This window comes from Lithobates pipiens, unplaced genomic scaffold, assembly GCF_037356315.1.
Source record: "Lithobates pipiens isolate NorthernLeopardFrog02 unplaced genomic scaffold, aLitPip1_a1.2 Scaffold_30, whole genome shotgun sequence".
Lineage (NCBI taxonomy): Eukaryota > Metazoa > Chordata > Amphibia > Anura > Ranidae > Lithobates > Lithobates pipiens.
Genome location: NW_027507791.1, coordinates 18,828,263 through 18,844,721, shown reverse-complemented (window position 1 = coordinate 18,844,721; position 16,459 = coordinate 18,828,263).

The window sequence follows — 16,459 nt, the reverse complement described above, 5'->3', positions numbered from 1 at the left end:
GTGCTTACAACTTATCCAAAACACGGCGGCAAGGCTGATAACAGGGAAAAACCCTGGGAATCCATCTCCCCTACCCTGAGGAGCCTACACTGGCTAACCGTAAAGAATCGAATCACATTCAAGACCCTCTGCCTCACCCACAAATGCATTCATGGAGACGCTCCTCAATACCTATTTGAGAAAATAAAATACTACACGCCCAACCGCAGTCTTCGATCCTCTAATCAAAACCTCCTCCTCGTTCCCAAATCTCAGTACAAATCTAAGGGGGAACGGAGATTCGCTATCCAAGGACCATGCTTTGAGCGCTATACAAATTATTCATTCATTCATTCAATAAATATATGCTTATTGCGATTTTTTTTTTCTTACCAAACATATGTAGAAGAATACATATCGGTCTAAACCGAGGAAAAAAAAGTTTTTTTTATATATTTTTGGGGGATATGTATTATAGCAAAATGTAAAAAATATTGCTTTTTTTTTCAAAATTGTCGCTGTTTTTTTGTTTATAATTAATACATATTGGCCTAAACTGATGAAGAAATTCTATATTAATGTTTTTTTTTTTTTTTATTGGGTGTGTTTTATAGCAGAAAAAAAAAATTTTTTTTTACAAAATTGTCGCTCTTTTTATAGCGCAAAAAATTAAAACCGCAGAGGTGATCAAATACCACCAAAAGAAAGCTCTATTTGTGGGAAAAGAAGGATGTCAATTTTGTTTGGGTACAACGTCTCACGACTGCGCAAATGTCAGTTGAAGCGACGCAGTGACCAATCGCAAAAAGTGCTTCCGGGGCAGAAGCGGTTAAGACATGGACCATCACTCTAAGGCCGCGTACACACGGGCGGATTGTCTGTCCAACTTAGTCCGCTGAACCGTGTTTCAGCGGACAATCCGCTCGTGTGTGGGCTTCAGCGGACTGTCTGACGAACAAAGTCTTACGGAATTTCCGTAATTTTGTCCGTTCAAACTTGGTTTCAGCGGACAGTCCGCTCGTGTGTAGGCAAGTTGGACAGACTAAGTATGGCGCATGCTCAGAAAGGATTTACACGGCCGAAGGTTGCATTGCAGTGTATAGGACGTCGTTTTTCTAGTCCCGTCGTACGTGCTGTACACGTCATCACGCACGCTTTCAGCGGACTGTCTGCTCATCGTGTGTGGTCAAGTCCGTTCATTCAAATTTTGAACGGACTGTCTGTCGGATTGTCTGACGAACTTAGTTGGGCAGACAATCCGCCCGTGTGTACGCGGCCTTACTGGAAGAAAAGAAAAAAAAAATCAGCTTTAAATTGTCCATGGTACGATTAGCTCAATCCTGTTTTATTAAAGAGGCTTAAAAGTGTCCATTCCACAGAGGACTGCACTTAACAGGTCCTCTTTAAATACATTTATTAAGACATCTTGAGATTCCCGGAGTGGCGCTTCTTTCCGCTCTCTCACTATACTTGATAAAACAAACTATAAAACTCTTCTCAGGCGATTCCTGTGACAGCTCTGCATTACTTTCCCTGCGCCCGGGTAAATCCGCAGCAACGATGTAAGTCATGTCAGTGGAGCTGCAAATTTACCTGTAACTTTGTGACTCTGCTTGGCGAGTACAGTAATGGCGCGCAGGCCGCACTCGTCTTGCCGTTGTCACCACCCCATAGGACACGGTCCCTGTCTGTTGGGCTCACACATGTGTAATCAGTTGGGAAAAACATTTATGACTCGGAGGCTGCTGGTGGATTTACGGTCTGTGCCGCCATAGAGGAGCAAACCACATGGCATGTCGAGGCCGGGAGCTCTCACACTGAGGTTACCTCGTAGGATGTCCCCGGGCCATTAACTCCATGCAAGCACCAGGCAAGATGTGGGGTGCAGTGCCGTGTGAAATTGGAAAAAGTTGCTAATATCTGAGCCTCATTGCCTGTACAGGAGTACACGGACATTAAACTGTCCCTTGGGGAGGTGGAAGCTTCTTCAGGCGCATGGAGAGCAGAATGCCCCCATATTGCCTTCTAAACAGGGGGGGGGAGCATCCCAGGTTCTCTTTTTAACCCTACTACTGCTGCAATACTTTACAGAATTCTGACTTGTGTGATATTGATTGTCCAAAATGTTTTATACGCAAGATCAGTGGTCTCCAAACTGTGAGATAGACGTGGCCCCTTGCTTTCCTTTATCTTGCCCTTGGGGCACTGTTCCTCCCTTTGAAATGAGGCACTGCAGTATTCCTCCCACTGACACCAACAATGGAGTATTATTCCTTCCACTGACACCAACAATTGGTTATTATTCCTTCTACTGACACCAACAATGGGGTATTATTCCTTCTACAGATACCAACAATGGGGCATTATTCCTTCCACTGACACCAACTATGGAGCATTATTCTTTCCACTGACACCAATGATGGGGCACTAGTCCTTCCGCTGACACCAATGAAAGGACACTGTTCCCTCTGACTGTTATAAAAGATGAGGGACTATTCATCTCACTAATACCAATGATGGGGTACAAAACCTCCCACTAATGCAAATGATGGGGCCCTCTTCCTTCTACTAATACAAATAATGGAGCACTATTCCTCCTACTGATACCAATTATGGGGTATATAATACCATTATTCTTCCCACTGACACCAATGATGGGGCACTTTTCCTTCCGCTGACACCAATGACAGGACACTGTTCCTCTGACTGATATAAAAGATGAGGCACTATTCCTCCCACTGATACCAATTATGGTGTACTATTCCTCCTATTAATATCAGTGATGGAGCACTATTCATCCTACTATTACCGATAAAAGAGCACTATCCATCCTACTAATACCAATGATGGGACACTATTCCTCTCACTAATACCAATGATGGGGTACAATTCCTCCTACTAATACCAATGATGGGACACTATTCCTCCCACCGATACCAATGATGGGACACTATTCCTCCTACTAATACCAATGATGGGACACTATTCCTCCTACTAATACCAATGATGGGGTACTATTTATCCTACTAATACCAATAATGGGGCACAAAACCTCCCACTAATACCAATGATGGGGTACTATTCCTCTTACTAATACCAATAATGGGGCACTATTCCTCCCACATTAGCATTAGGGTTATCGTTATTGCAAGCATTTGGGTTATTGTTGGGGTTAACATTAGGTTAATTGTACAGGTTCTTCAAACGTCAAATATCAAACATCATGTTCCCAGAAAACGAGATTTTTTTTGGTGCAAGAACCAGTTCATTATTATTAAAATGTAGAAATTGTATTTAAATTATAATTAAAAGCCTCCATAGCCACCAGGAACCTTTTGAAGTCAATTGCACCCTTTATTTTAGCCTTTCCCATTGACTCAAATAGATTCATCCGAAGTTTCTAATGTAGAACCCCCTGAGTACAAAGTAGGGACATTTAGTTTAGTCCCTCTGTAGGCAGAGGAGCCGGGGGTTAATGTTACCTCCCCCTGGCTTATGGAACTGCTGGAGGGTTCTAGAACTTAGAGGGCACAGAAGCAGAGATTAGGCCTGAATATTTATGGAGTCTCCTCCAATCCCTGGCAGAGGATGACCCAGAAGGTGAAGAGATGTACCATAAATGATCTGGATCCTGGCCATATGGGAGCAGAGTCCAGGGTCCAGTTTACTGAAGGGGACCCCTGTGCTGGACAGAAGGAAGGAGCCAGAGGAAGAGAGAGAGAGCAAAAACAGCTCAAGCCTCACACCCTTTCAGCTTCAGCTAGGTTTAGCTAAAGCCACCCTGATGGCCAAGCAGGAGGTCTGTTCAGAAGTTACTTGTGCTTCAGCGTTCACCTAAGAGACTGAGTGACTTCAACCACCACACCCAGAGCCCTATAGAGGAGAAGCAGCCACGTGCAATACCCAGATTGCTTACTACTAAAGGGACAGCTTTGAGCCACTTACAGCCACTATAGCAACCCTACACCTCTTGCTTAGGGAATTTATGGAACAGCCAGGTGCCAGTGCATTTTCTACAAGAGAGAGAGCATCTACAATCAGTGTTTGGAACATTTTTGCTAACAGCTGAAATGATCCACTGTAGCCCTCAGTTTGTATTTGAGATACAGTTCTGGGCATCACATACCTTGTCATCCCTATCCAAGTTCATTCCCTAATAAACGAAACACAAAATGAACCACCCTGGACTAATTCTTGACTACTGAGCAGGGGCAGCCCGTTTATTAAGGGCGCACGGAGCGCTGCCTCCCCTATCTTTGCCACTGCCATCCCCTATCCCTGCGTCAGGTCCCTTTAAGGATGGCGGGTGCATGAATTACAGTGACGGGGGTCTTTTTTTTTGAAGCACTGATTAGAGCCATAGGCTCTAACAGGCTTCAAAATACGGTGGAGTACGGGCACAGAGCTTTGCGCTCGGATCCCACCCAGGTGTGTTATGCCCTGTACACACGATCGGATTTTCCGACGGGAAATGTTGGATGTGTGCTTGTTGGTGGAAAGACTGACCGTGTGTATGCTCCACTGAATATTTGTTGTCGGACTTTCCGCCAACAAATGTTGGCTAGCATGTTCTCAAATTTTCTGCCAACGGACTTTCCGATCGTGTGTACACAAGTCCGTCTGACAAAAGTCCATGCATGCTCGGAATCAAGTACGAGCCCGAAGCACTCAGTCTTGTAAAACTAGCATTCATAATGGAGATATCACGTACGTCTTGTACGTCACTACATGCATAATTGTTGGCCAACATTTGTGTGACCGTGTGTATGCAAGACAAATTGGAGCCAACATCCTTTGAACAAAAATCCACGGTTTTGTTGTCGGAAAATCTGATCGTGTGTACGGGGCATTAGCATAGCGAATGAATATTCACTATTCTCACACTGAATCGCCTCTCTGCCCATCAGGAAGAGCAGGTCTGAGACACATTTCCCGATTAGCCAAAAGGAGAAGCATTGGCCTAGGAGGAGGAAGGAGGAGATGCATGGAGGAAATCGGCGTGATACAGAGAAGGAGAGCAGGGGAAGGGGAAGACGCTACAAGTTAGGAAGTGCTGCCCGGCATAAAGGGGAAGGAGAAGCCCAGTGATGCAGAGGAGGAGAGCAGAAGAATGGGGAAGCTGTTGGCCGTCGGAAAGCGCTGCTTGTCATAGATGGGGTAAGTGCCGGGCTACTAACTGACCGACCGGCCCGGGGGGGGGGGTTACCTGGTTGACACCCCTCCCAAAAAACTATTTGCCACCAGCCGCCACTGTAGTGAATGCTGGAGAACTCCTGTTGCCTGACTGTGGTAGGATCCAAAAATCCAGAGGCCCTTACAGGGGTAGAACTATAGTGATATGGCCCAAATTTTTGACAAAGTTTCTGCAAAGCGGAAAACAGCTTTTCTCATCCGAAGTCAGGAGATCATCATCTTTTTGGCACAGATTTGATGTCGGAGGAATACCTTTGGGGTGGTACAATTCAATGACATCATTGTAGATGGGGTGTGTAGTTGTGTCCTGTTCATATTCACATTCATCCTGCCTTCCCCAGGCCATCTGTCATGACCATTTATCTCCCTGGAAATTATGGTTTTGTGCACAACCCCATCTTGAGTTGCCAAGATCGGCTGTAGAGGCGTCTGTATGAATGTGCCATCAGCTAAAAGGTTTGTGCATGTTTATGCATCACTTTCTCTAAAGAGCTCTCTCATTCCGGCAGATCTCTGAGCCATCATCACTCTCACAAGATCGGAATGATATCTACAGAGGTCAGATCAATATCAATTTCACAGAACATTTCTAAGAACAAGGTTGAAACAATCAGAGCCAGGGACAGCTTTGCAGAGCTGGAATCAGAAGTTCTGTGAGCCAGGCCTGTCTTTAACCCTCTATCCATTCAACATGCAAACCGTTGCCCAAAGAAACCTTCACTACTTTAACCCTTTAATTTTCTATTCAATCACAAAATCTCACCCCTCCATTCTTCCCTAACCTGGATACTTTTCTCTACAGCAGCTCTCTCTCATGCTCCCCGGATACACGCGCTCCCCCATAGCTCCCAACTGTCTCTGATTTCGAGGGACTGTCCCTGATTTGGAGCAATGTCCCTCTGTCCCTCATTCCTCCTCATTTGTCCCTCATTTTGGTCTGATCTATATAGTTGTAAATAAAATGCAAATTTGTACATGTTAAAAGCCAATATAAAGGAATATTAGTGGTAAAAAAAAAGCATGTGGATTTAATTAACCTTTTTTTGGTTAATTCTGCTTTATGTATGGCAGGGGGCGTGTCCTAGGCCTACATACATTTGCTAGTAGGTGTCACTCATTCCCAGCTCAAAATGTTGGGAGGTATGGCTCCCCTACATTACACACAGACCCCTGACCACAGCTTCGACAAACAGATGACACCAGAAGTCTCAAAAGATATAGCCTCGCACTTGAGCGTTTGTGGGGTATATCTAAACCCCAGTGAAATTTCGCTGTGTGTAAATTTGCCCTCCAGTAATACAAATCCTGCCTTCACACTGCCAAACAGACCTATTTCGTCATTCTCATTAACACCCTCTCATGCAGTTCCTATCAGATATCTTCTAACTTCATCCTCTAACTCAGAGGTCTCCAAACTGCCAATGATGAGGCACTGTTTACTCCCATTGACACCAGGGCATGTTCTACTCACATTGGACACAGTCTAGTCCCCTTAAAGTTTGAAGGACTATAGATTGGCCCTTTGTTTAGAAGGTTTGGAAACCCCCTGCTCCAACTCACTCACTGCCAAGGAGATTGCCAATCATTTCAAAGACAAGATTGAAGCAATCTTGTGATGAAATCTCTACTATGCAGATATCTCCCCCACCTAATATGCCATGTCTACCACCACATTCAATACTTTCCTATTTTTACCTTGTTACTGTAGAGGGGGGTCACAAAATATTTTTCCTCACACCCACAGAACCACTTGCCTCATGGACCCCCCATTCCCTCACATTTACTACAGCCACCCTCTTGCTCTGTTCTGAGGTGTTTAAAGAGGAAGTAAACCCTGATGAATTTACTTCCTCTTTCATTCCCTGCAAAGGTAAAGCATAATGGATTACTATGCATCGCATAGTAGCCTATTATGTGTCACTTACCTGACACAGGAGCCAGCGATGTCACCGCTGTCCCCTGTAGTCCGGTGCATCCATCTTCTCAGTGGGTCTTCGCTGCTCCGCCGCTGTCATTCGGCAAAGCTGCGATGACGTCACTCCCGCGCATGCGCACGGGAGCCGCCACGCGTGGCATATTCACCGTTGACGGTGCCGCGCTCAGTGCGCCTGCGCGCCGCTGTCTACGGCGCATGCGCCGTAGACAGCGGTGCCCGTCTTTCGGTAAATATCTCCTAAACCGTGTAGGTTTAGGAGATATTTCTTGGACCTACAGGTAAGCCTTAATCTAGGCTTACCTGTAGGTCAAAGTGTGTTGTAAGGGTTTACAACCACTTTAACTCACATCTTTAATATCTACTTTTATACTGGTACCTTCCCCAACCTTCTAAAACATTCGCTGCCTCCCCAATGCTTAAAAAGCCCCTTCACTGGACACCACTAGTAGGAACAATCTCAGACCCATTTCCCCATTCCTGTTTATTGTGAAACTTTTAGAACACCTAGTCTACAACTGTTTGAGCTACCACCTCACTGATAGCAACTTTTTTGATCCCTTTGAGTCTGGCTTTCACTCACAAGACTGCACAGAAACTGCCCTTCTAAACCTCACTAACGACTTACTATCTGCTAAAACCTATGGCCGCTTTCCGCTGCCCTTTGGTGCAGTTGACCACCCTCTCCTCTTCAAAAAAACCAATTCCTTTGGCCTCTGAGACTCTGCTCTTTGCTGGTTCTCCTCTTACTTATCTCGTTGCACTTTCAATGCCACCTACAACTCTACCACCTCCTCTCCTTTTCCTCTTTCTGTAGGGGTCCTTCAAGGTTCTGTCCTTGGACCTCTAATATTCTCTATATATACCTCTTACCTAGGTCAGCCGATCCAATATCAGCTCCATGACGATGACACCCACTTCTCCCTACTCCTCTGCTCACCCTGTCAGTCTCCATGTGAATCATTAATTGACTAACTGGCACATCAGGATGGATGTCACAGCACTTCATAATAAAGTCTTCTTCCATGTCCCCCTCCCATGATTTTCAAGATCAATTTTACAACTATCAGTGAATAGCAAAACTCAGTTCCTCCACTCATGCTGAGGTGGTAGGTGCAATCTTGGACTCTAACCTTTATCCCAATCACTGTCCAAATCTTGCCTCTTTAACTTTCGTAACATCTCCAAAATGTGTCCCTTCTTAATCATGGACACCAAAAAGCTACAAACTCACTCCCTTATTATCTATTACCACAACTCTTAGGCCGCGTACACACGGGCGGATTGTCTGCCCAACTTAGTCTGCTGAACCGTGTTTCAGCGGACAATCCGCTCGTGTGTGGGCTTCAGCTGACTTTTTCAGCGGACAGTCTGACGGACTAAGTCTTTCGGAATTTCCGTAATTTTGTCCGTCCAAACTTGGTTTTGTCCGTCCAAACTTGGTTTCAGCGGACAGTCCGCTCGTGTGTAGGCAAGTTGGACGGACTAAGTATGGCGCATGCTCAGAAAGGATTTACACGGCCGAAGGTTGCATTGCAGTGTATTGGACGTCGTACGTGCTGTACACGTCATCGCGCAAGCTTTCAGCGGACTGTCTGTTCATCGTGTGTGGTCAAGTCCGTTCATTCAAATGTTGGACGGACTGTCTGTCGGATTGTCTGACGAACTTAGTTGGGCAGACAATCCGCCCGTGTGTACGCGGCCTTAGAAGTCCATCCTTGTTGGCCTACTATTATATAGGCTTTCCCCATCACATACCTTTACATAGGCTATCCCCATCATGAATGTTGAACTCATCGACCTTATCAACCACTTGGTGTCCTCCACCCCTTGCTGCCAATCCCTCTACTGGCTTCCAATCGACCAAAAAAATGCGAAATATTAACAACATGCAAAGCCATCCACAACTCTTCCCCGAGCTACAGAGCCAGCCTCATCTGAAAATATCACCCAAAACCTTCTCTCCAGGCCTCCCAAGACCTCCTACTCTGTAGCTTCTTTATCATCTCTTCCCTGCTCCCCTCTAGGACTTCTCCATAGCCTCTCCCATCCTCTGGAACTCCCTATCCCAATCTTTTCAGCTATCTCCTACTATCAGCCTTTAGGCGATCCCTGAAAACTCTCCTCATGGAAATGTACCCCAACTCCACCTAAAAAGTTCTCTGTCAGCTCACCTCCCCAGAGTTATGTAGCTCCCTCCTCTACAGTGCCTTGAAAAAGTATATATACTCCTTGATAATATTTTCCACATTTATCATGTTGCAACCCAAAATGTAAATGTATTTTATTTGGATTTTATGTGATAGACCATCACAAAGTGGCACATAATTGTGAAGTAGGATTCAGCCCCCCTGAGTCAATACTTTGTAGAACCGCCTTTCACAGCAATTACAGCTGCAAGTCTTTTTGGGGATGTCTCTACCAGCTTTGCACATCTAGAGAGTAAAATTTCTGCCTATTCTTCTTTGCAAAATATCTCAAGCTCTGTCAGATTGTATGGAGAGTGTCTGTGAACAGCAATTTTCAAGTCTTGCCACAGATTCCCAAATGAATTTAGGTCTGGACTATGACTGGACCATTCTAACATACGAATATGCTTTGATCTAAACCATTCCATTGTAGCTCTGGCTGTATGTTTAGGGTCGTTGTCCTGCTGGAAGGTGAACCTCCACCACAGTCTCAAGTCTTTTGCAGACTCTAATGCCGTGTACTCACGATCGGACTATCCTGCGGACTTATTCTTTGAAGTGGAGGTCCGCCGGACTTTTGAAATGAACGGACTTGCCCACACACAGAGGAAAGTCCGGAGGTATGGACTTAAAGGGGAAGCCCTACGCCGAAAAAATGGCGTGGGGGTCCCCTCCAAGTCCATATCAGACCCTTATCAGAGCATGCAGCAAGGCCGGTCAGGAAAGGGGGTGGGGACGAGCGAGCACCCCCCCTCCTGAGCCGTACCAGGCCGCATGCCCTCAACATGGAGGGTGCTTTGGGGAAGGGGGGGCCCTGGGGCTCCCCACCCCAAAGCACCTTGTCCCCATGTTGATGAGGACAAGGGCCTGTACCCGACAACCCTGGCCGTTGGTTGTTGGGGTGTGCGGGCAGGGAGCTTATCGGAATCCGGGAGCCCCCTTTCATAAGGGGGCCCCAAGATACCGGCCCCCCTCCCTATGTGAATGAGTATTGGGGTACCATGTACCCCTACCCATTCACCTGGTGAAAAAAGTGTAAAGAAAAAAACACAACACATAATATAAACATAATAATTTATTGCACAGTCCCGGTGGTGTTCCATCTTGGGGGGTCTTCTCGCCGGACTGGCGGCGGCGGCGAGGAAGAAGAAAGCCGGGCTCCTCCGCTAGTAAAAGAGCTAGCAGAAGATAGAGGAGGAGCCCGGCTTTCTTCTTCAGCACCGCCATCCGGGGGTCTTCTTCTCTTTTACTAGCGGTGGCCCGGTCTTCTGTCACCACCGCCGCCTCTTCTTCCGACTTCGGGGGTCTTGTCCCCCTATTCGGTTCTTCTTGCCGGGCCTCTGCTTTCTTCTTCCAGCTCTTTTACTAGCGGTGGCCCGGTCTTCTGTCGGCGCTGTCGCCGCCTTCTCTTCTTCTTCCTTGAGATGTTGACTCGACACTCTCTCTGGCTGCAATGAGAGGGAAGCGTTGTGCGGCGACTTATATAGGGACAATGGGCGGGGTCACCGGGTGATGTCACATGGTGGCCCCGCCCCCATATGATGTCACAGTCCCGGAAGATGCTGGGCCTCTTGGCTGCTTCTCTGATGAATGCTTTTATTGCCCGACCTGTCAGTTTAGGTGGACGGCCATGTCTTGGTAGGTTTGCAGTTGTGCTATACTCTTTCCATTTTCGGATGATGGATTGAAAAGAGCTCCGTGAGATGTTCAAAGCTTGGGATATTTTTTTATAACTTAACCCTGCTTTAAACTTCTCCACAACTTTATCCCAGACCTGGCCTTCCTTGGCCTTCATGATGCTGTTTGCTCACTAAGGTTCTCTGAGGGCTTCACAGAACAGCTGTATTTATATTGAGATTAAATTACATACAGGTGGGCTCTATTTACTAATTATGTGACTTTTGAATGCAATTAGTTCCACTAGATTTTAGTTAGGGGTATCAGAGTAAAGGGGGCTATCAAGGCATGCCACACTTTTCAGATTTTTTTTGTAAAACATTTTGAAAACCATTTCTCATTTTCCTTCCACTTTTACAATTATGTGCCACTTTCTGTTGGTCTATCACATAAAATCCCAATAAAATGTATGTTTTTGGTCGGAACATGACAAAATGTGGAAAATTTCAAGAGGGTATGAATACTTTTTCAAGGCACTGTATTTAGACTGCTTGGCAAAATTCGTTTTTGGTTCCATTGTAGTTAATGGAGCAGGGATTGATTGTTTTTGCCAGGTTTCTGAAGCTAGGTGTTTGATTTCTTCAACCTGCTACTGGAAAAAGCTTCCAGAATATAGGGCAGGGAGAATCAAATACCTGGTATGAATATGTATCATGCCCCAGCCAATCTCTGGAGGGAGATGCCCAGAAGGTGGCTGAGGAGGTGTTAAATGTTTAGGAGGCCTGAGCAGAATGATATTTTCCTCGTCATGGAGGGTTCCAGTTCCCCTGGGGCTCTTGCCTCTAGGAGAGGAAGCCCTGAGACAAGAGACTGAAGTCTGGGCCTCAGCAGCTGCTGGGCTGAGGGCCTGAAGAAGATCGCTAGAGGATTATTCTTGTTGGAGAACACTGTCTTTTAAGCCACGTACACACGTAGCCGTCTGTCCGACGGACTTAGTCTGGCGGACTTCCCGCCAGACTGTCCGTTGGACTTTCCGAACGGGCTACTTGCCCACACACGGCACTTTTTCAGCGGACTAATACAGCGTACTAAGTCCGCCATACTATCCGCCGTACTTTTGAAATGAACGGACTCGCCCACACACGCGGAGGAAAGTCCGCTCATTTCGAGCACGTCTCCAGGTAGGCGGGGCCCGCGAAGGATACGTCACTGGCCCCGCCGCCTGGTATGGACTTAAAGGGGAACCCCAACGCGGAAAAAAATTGGCGTGGGGGCCCCCCCAGGTCCACATCAGACCCTTGTCCGAGCACGCTACCCGGCCGGCCAGGAAAGGGGGGGACGAGCGAGCGCCCCCCCCTCCTGAGCCGTACCAGGCTGCGTGCCCTCAACATGGGGGGTGCCTTGGGGAAGGGGGGGCCGCGCGGCCCCCCCACCCCAAAGCACATTGTCCCCATGTTGATGAGGACAAGGGCCTCTTCCCGACAACCCTGGCCGTTGGTTGTCTGGGTCTGCGGGCGGGGGGCTTATCGGAATCCGGGAGCCCCCTTTAATAAGGGGGCCCCCAGATACCGGCCCCCCACCCTATGTGAATGAGTATGGGGTACAATGTACCCCTACCCATTCACCTGTAAAATAAAGTACAAAAAAAACACAACACACAAGATAAAATTGTTTATTGCACAGCTCCGGGGGTCTTCCGTCTTCGGGGGTCTTCTCGCCGGACTCCTCCGCTATCTTCTTGTAGCTCTTTTGCTAGCGGAGGAGCCCGGCTTTCTTCCTCGCCGCCGGCCTCTTCTTCCGACTTCAGGGGTCTTGTCCCCCTCTTCGGTTCTTCTGCCGGGCCACTGCGCCTTCTTCTAGCTCTTTTACAGGCGGTGGCCCGGTCTTCTGTCGCCGCTGCCGCTGTCGCCGCCGCTTCTGTTCTTCTGTTTTCCTCTTCTTCTTCTTCAGATGTTGCCTCGCCGAGTCCTCCGCTCACAATGACGGGGACCGGGCACGCGGCGACATATATAGGGACAAGGGGCGGGGTCTTCGGTTGATGTCACATGTGTTGATGTCACATGGGTTGATGTCACATGGCGACAGTCCCAGCATCCCCCGGGACTGTGACACCGTAAGGGGGTGGGGTCACCACGTGACATCAACCCATGTGACATCAACCGAAGACCCCGCCCCTTGTCCCTATATAAGTCGCCGCATGCCCGGTCCCCGTCATTGTGAGCGGAGGACTCGGCGAGGCAACATCTGAAGAAGAAGAAGAAAACAGAAGAACAGAAGAACAGAAGCGGCGGCGACAGCGGCAGCGGCGACAGAAGACCGGGCCACCGCCTGTAAAAGAGCTAGAAGAAGGCGCGGTGGCCCGGCAGAAGAACCGAAGAGGGGGACAAGACCCCCGAAGTCAGGAGAAGAGGCCGGCGGCGAGGAAGAAAGCCGGGCTCCTCCGCTAGCAAAAGAGCTACAAGAAGATAGCGGAGGAGTTCGGCGAGAAGACCCCCGGAGACGGAAGACCCCCGGAGCTGTGCAATAAACTATTTTATCTTGTGTGTTGTGTTTTTTTTGTACTTTATTTTACAGGTGAATGGGTAGGGGTACATTGTACCCCATACTCATTCACATAGGGTGGGGGCCGGTATCCGGGGGCCCCCTTATTAAAGGGGGCTCCCGGATTCCGATAAGCCCCCCGCCCGCAGACCCCGACAACCAACAGCCAGAGTTGTCGGGAAGAGGCCCTTGTCCTCATCAACATGGGGACAAGGTGCTTTGGGGTGGGGGGGCCGCGCGGCCCCCCCTTCCCCAGGGCACCCCCCATGTTGAGGGCACGCGGCCTGGTACGGCTCAGGAGGGGGGGGGGGCGCTCGCTCGTCCCTCCCTTTCCTGGCCGGCCGGGTAGCGTGCTCGGACAAGGGTCTGATGTGGACCTGGGGGGGCCCCCACGTCGATTTTTTTCCGCGTTGGGGTTCCCCTTTAAGTCCATACCAGGTGGCGGGGCCAGCGGCGTCTCCTTCGCGGGCCCCGCCTACCTGGAGACCCGCTCGAAATGAGAGGACTTTTCTCCGGGCGGGAAAAGTCCGCTCATTTCAAAAGTACGGTGGACTGGCACACACACGGCCAGATTGTCCGCCGAAATGCGAGTCCGGCGGGAAGATTGGAGTACAAAACTACTTTCTAAGTCCGCCGTACTTTCGTGTCAAAAAAGTATGCCGGAGGCTACACACGGGGGGATTGTCCGGCGTGTCCGGCGGACTTGAGTTTGCCGGACTTTTCTACCTGCTTGTTTGATCGTGTGTACGCGTCATAAGTCCTGCTCTGGAAAAGGATTCTGTTATCTCTCTCACTGAGGATCTACCTGTGGGTGCTGGGTGGCTCCTGGAATTGTGATTAAAGACCTTGCTGGGGATTATTATTAGAAGGACATTAAGTGCCAGAGGTTGCTATATGGACTGCTGCTGTTGTTTTCTAGATATACTAGCTATTCACTGCTACCTCCAGAAAAGCTGCTATTGGATGGTTAGAGAGATGTTTGTCCTCCTATTGCTGCTACCGATCGGTGTGGAGCATCTTGTGATCCTAAACCCCCCTCCTGTTGAAGTTCTAAAGAAATAAATACTAAAAAGTAGTGGTGCACCGAAATGAAAATTCTGGTGATGAAACCAAAACTGAAATGGACAGGGATGGAGATGACTCCTCTGGACCCTGGTCTGGGTGTGAGGATGGGAATGATACCTCTGGTCTGCAGGTCAGGATGGGAATGACTCCTCTGGTTTGGGTGTCAGGATGGGAATGACTCCTCTGGTTTGGGTGTCAGGATGGGGATGACTCCTCTGGTTTGTGTGTCAGGATAGGGATGACTCCTCTGGTTTGGGTGTCAGGATAGGGATGACTCCTCTGGTTTGGTTGTCAGGATGGGGATGACTCCTCTGGTTTGGTTGTCAGGATGGGGATGACTCCTATGGTTTGGGTGTCAGGATGGGGATGACTCCTATGGTTTGGGTGTCAGGATGGGAATGACTCCTCTGGACCCTGGTCTGGGTGTGAGGATGGGAATGATACCTCTGGTCTGCAGGTCAGGATGGGAATGACTCCTCTGGTTTGGGTGTCAGGATGGGAATGACTCCTCTGGTTTGGTTGTCAGGATGGGGATGACTCCTCTGGTTTGGTTGTCAGGATGGGGATGACTCCTATGGTTTGGGTGTCAGGATGGGGATGACTCCTATGGTTTGGGTGTCAGGATGGGAATGACTCCTCTGGACCCTGGTCTGGGTGTGAGGATGGGAATGATACCTCTGGTCTGCAGGTCAGGATGGGAATGACTCCTCTGGTTTGGGTGTCAGGATGGGAATGACTCCTCTGGTTTGGGTGTCAGGATGGGAATGACTCCTCTGGTTTGGGTGTCAAGATGGGGATGACTCCTCTGGTTTGGGTGTCAGGATGGGGATGACTCCTCTGGTTTGTGTGTCAGGATGGGGATGACTCCTCTGGTTTGGGTGTCAGGCTGGGGATGTCTCCTCTGGTTTGGGTGTCAGGATGGGGATGACTCCTCTGGTTTGGTTGTCAGGATGGGGAGGACTCCTATGGTTTGGGTGTCAGGATGGGGATGACTCCTATGGTTTGGGTGTCAGGATGGGGATGAATCCTCTGGTTTGGGTGTCAGGATAGGGATGACTCCTCTGGTTTGGTTGTCAGGATGGGGATGACTCCTCTGGTTTGGGTGTCAGGATGGGGATGACTCCTATGGTTTGGGTGTCAGGATGGGGATGACTCCTCTGGTTTGGGTGTCAGGATGGGGATGACTCCTCTGGTTTGGGTGTCAGGATGGGGATGACTCCTCTGGTTTGGGTGTCAGGATGGGGATGACTCCTCTGGTTTGGGTGTCAGGATAGGGATGACTCCTCTGGTTTGGGTGTCAGGATAGGGATGACTCCTCTGGTTTGGGTGTCAGGATGGGGATGACTCCTCTGGTTTGGGTGTCAGGATAGGGATGACTCCTCTGGTCTGCAGGTCAGGATGGGAATGACTCCTCTGGTTTGGGTGTCAGGATGGGAATGACTCCTCTGGTTTGGGTGTCAGGATGGGGATGACTCCTCTGGTTTGTGTGTCAGGATAGGGATGACTCCTCTGGTTTGGGTGTCAGGATAGGGATGACTCCTCTGGTTTGGTTGTCAGGATGGGGATGACTCCTCTGGTTTGGGTGTCAGGATGGGGATGACTCCTATGGTTTGGGTGTCAGGATGGGGATGACTCCTCTGGTTTGGGTGTCAGGATGGGGATGACTCCTCTGGTTTGGGTGTCAGGATGGGGATGACTCCTCTGGTTTGGGTGTCAGGATGGGGATGACTCCTCTGGTTTGGGTGTCAGGATAGGGATGACTCCTCTGGTTTGGGTGTCAGGATAGGGATGACTCCTCTGGTTTGGGTGTCAGGATGGGGATGACTCCTCTGGTTTGGGTGTCAGGATAGGGATGACTCCTCTGGTCTGCAGGTCAGGATGGGAATGACTCCTCTGGTTTGGGTGTCAGGATGGGAATGACTCCTCTGGTTTGGGTGTCAGG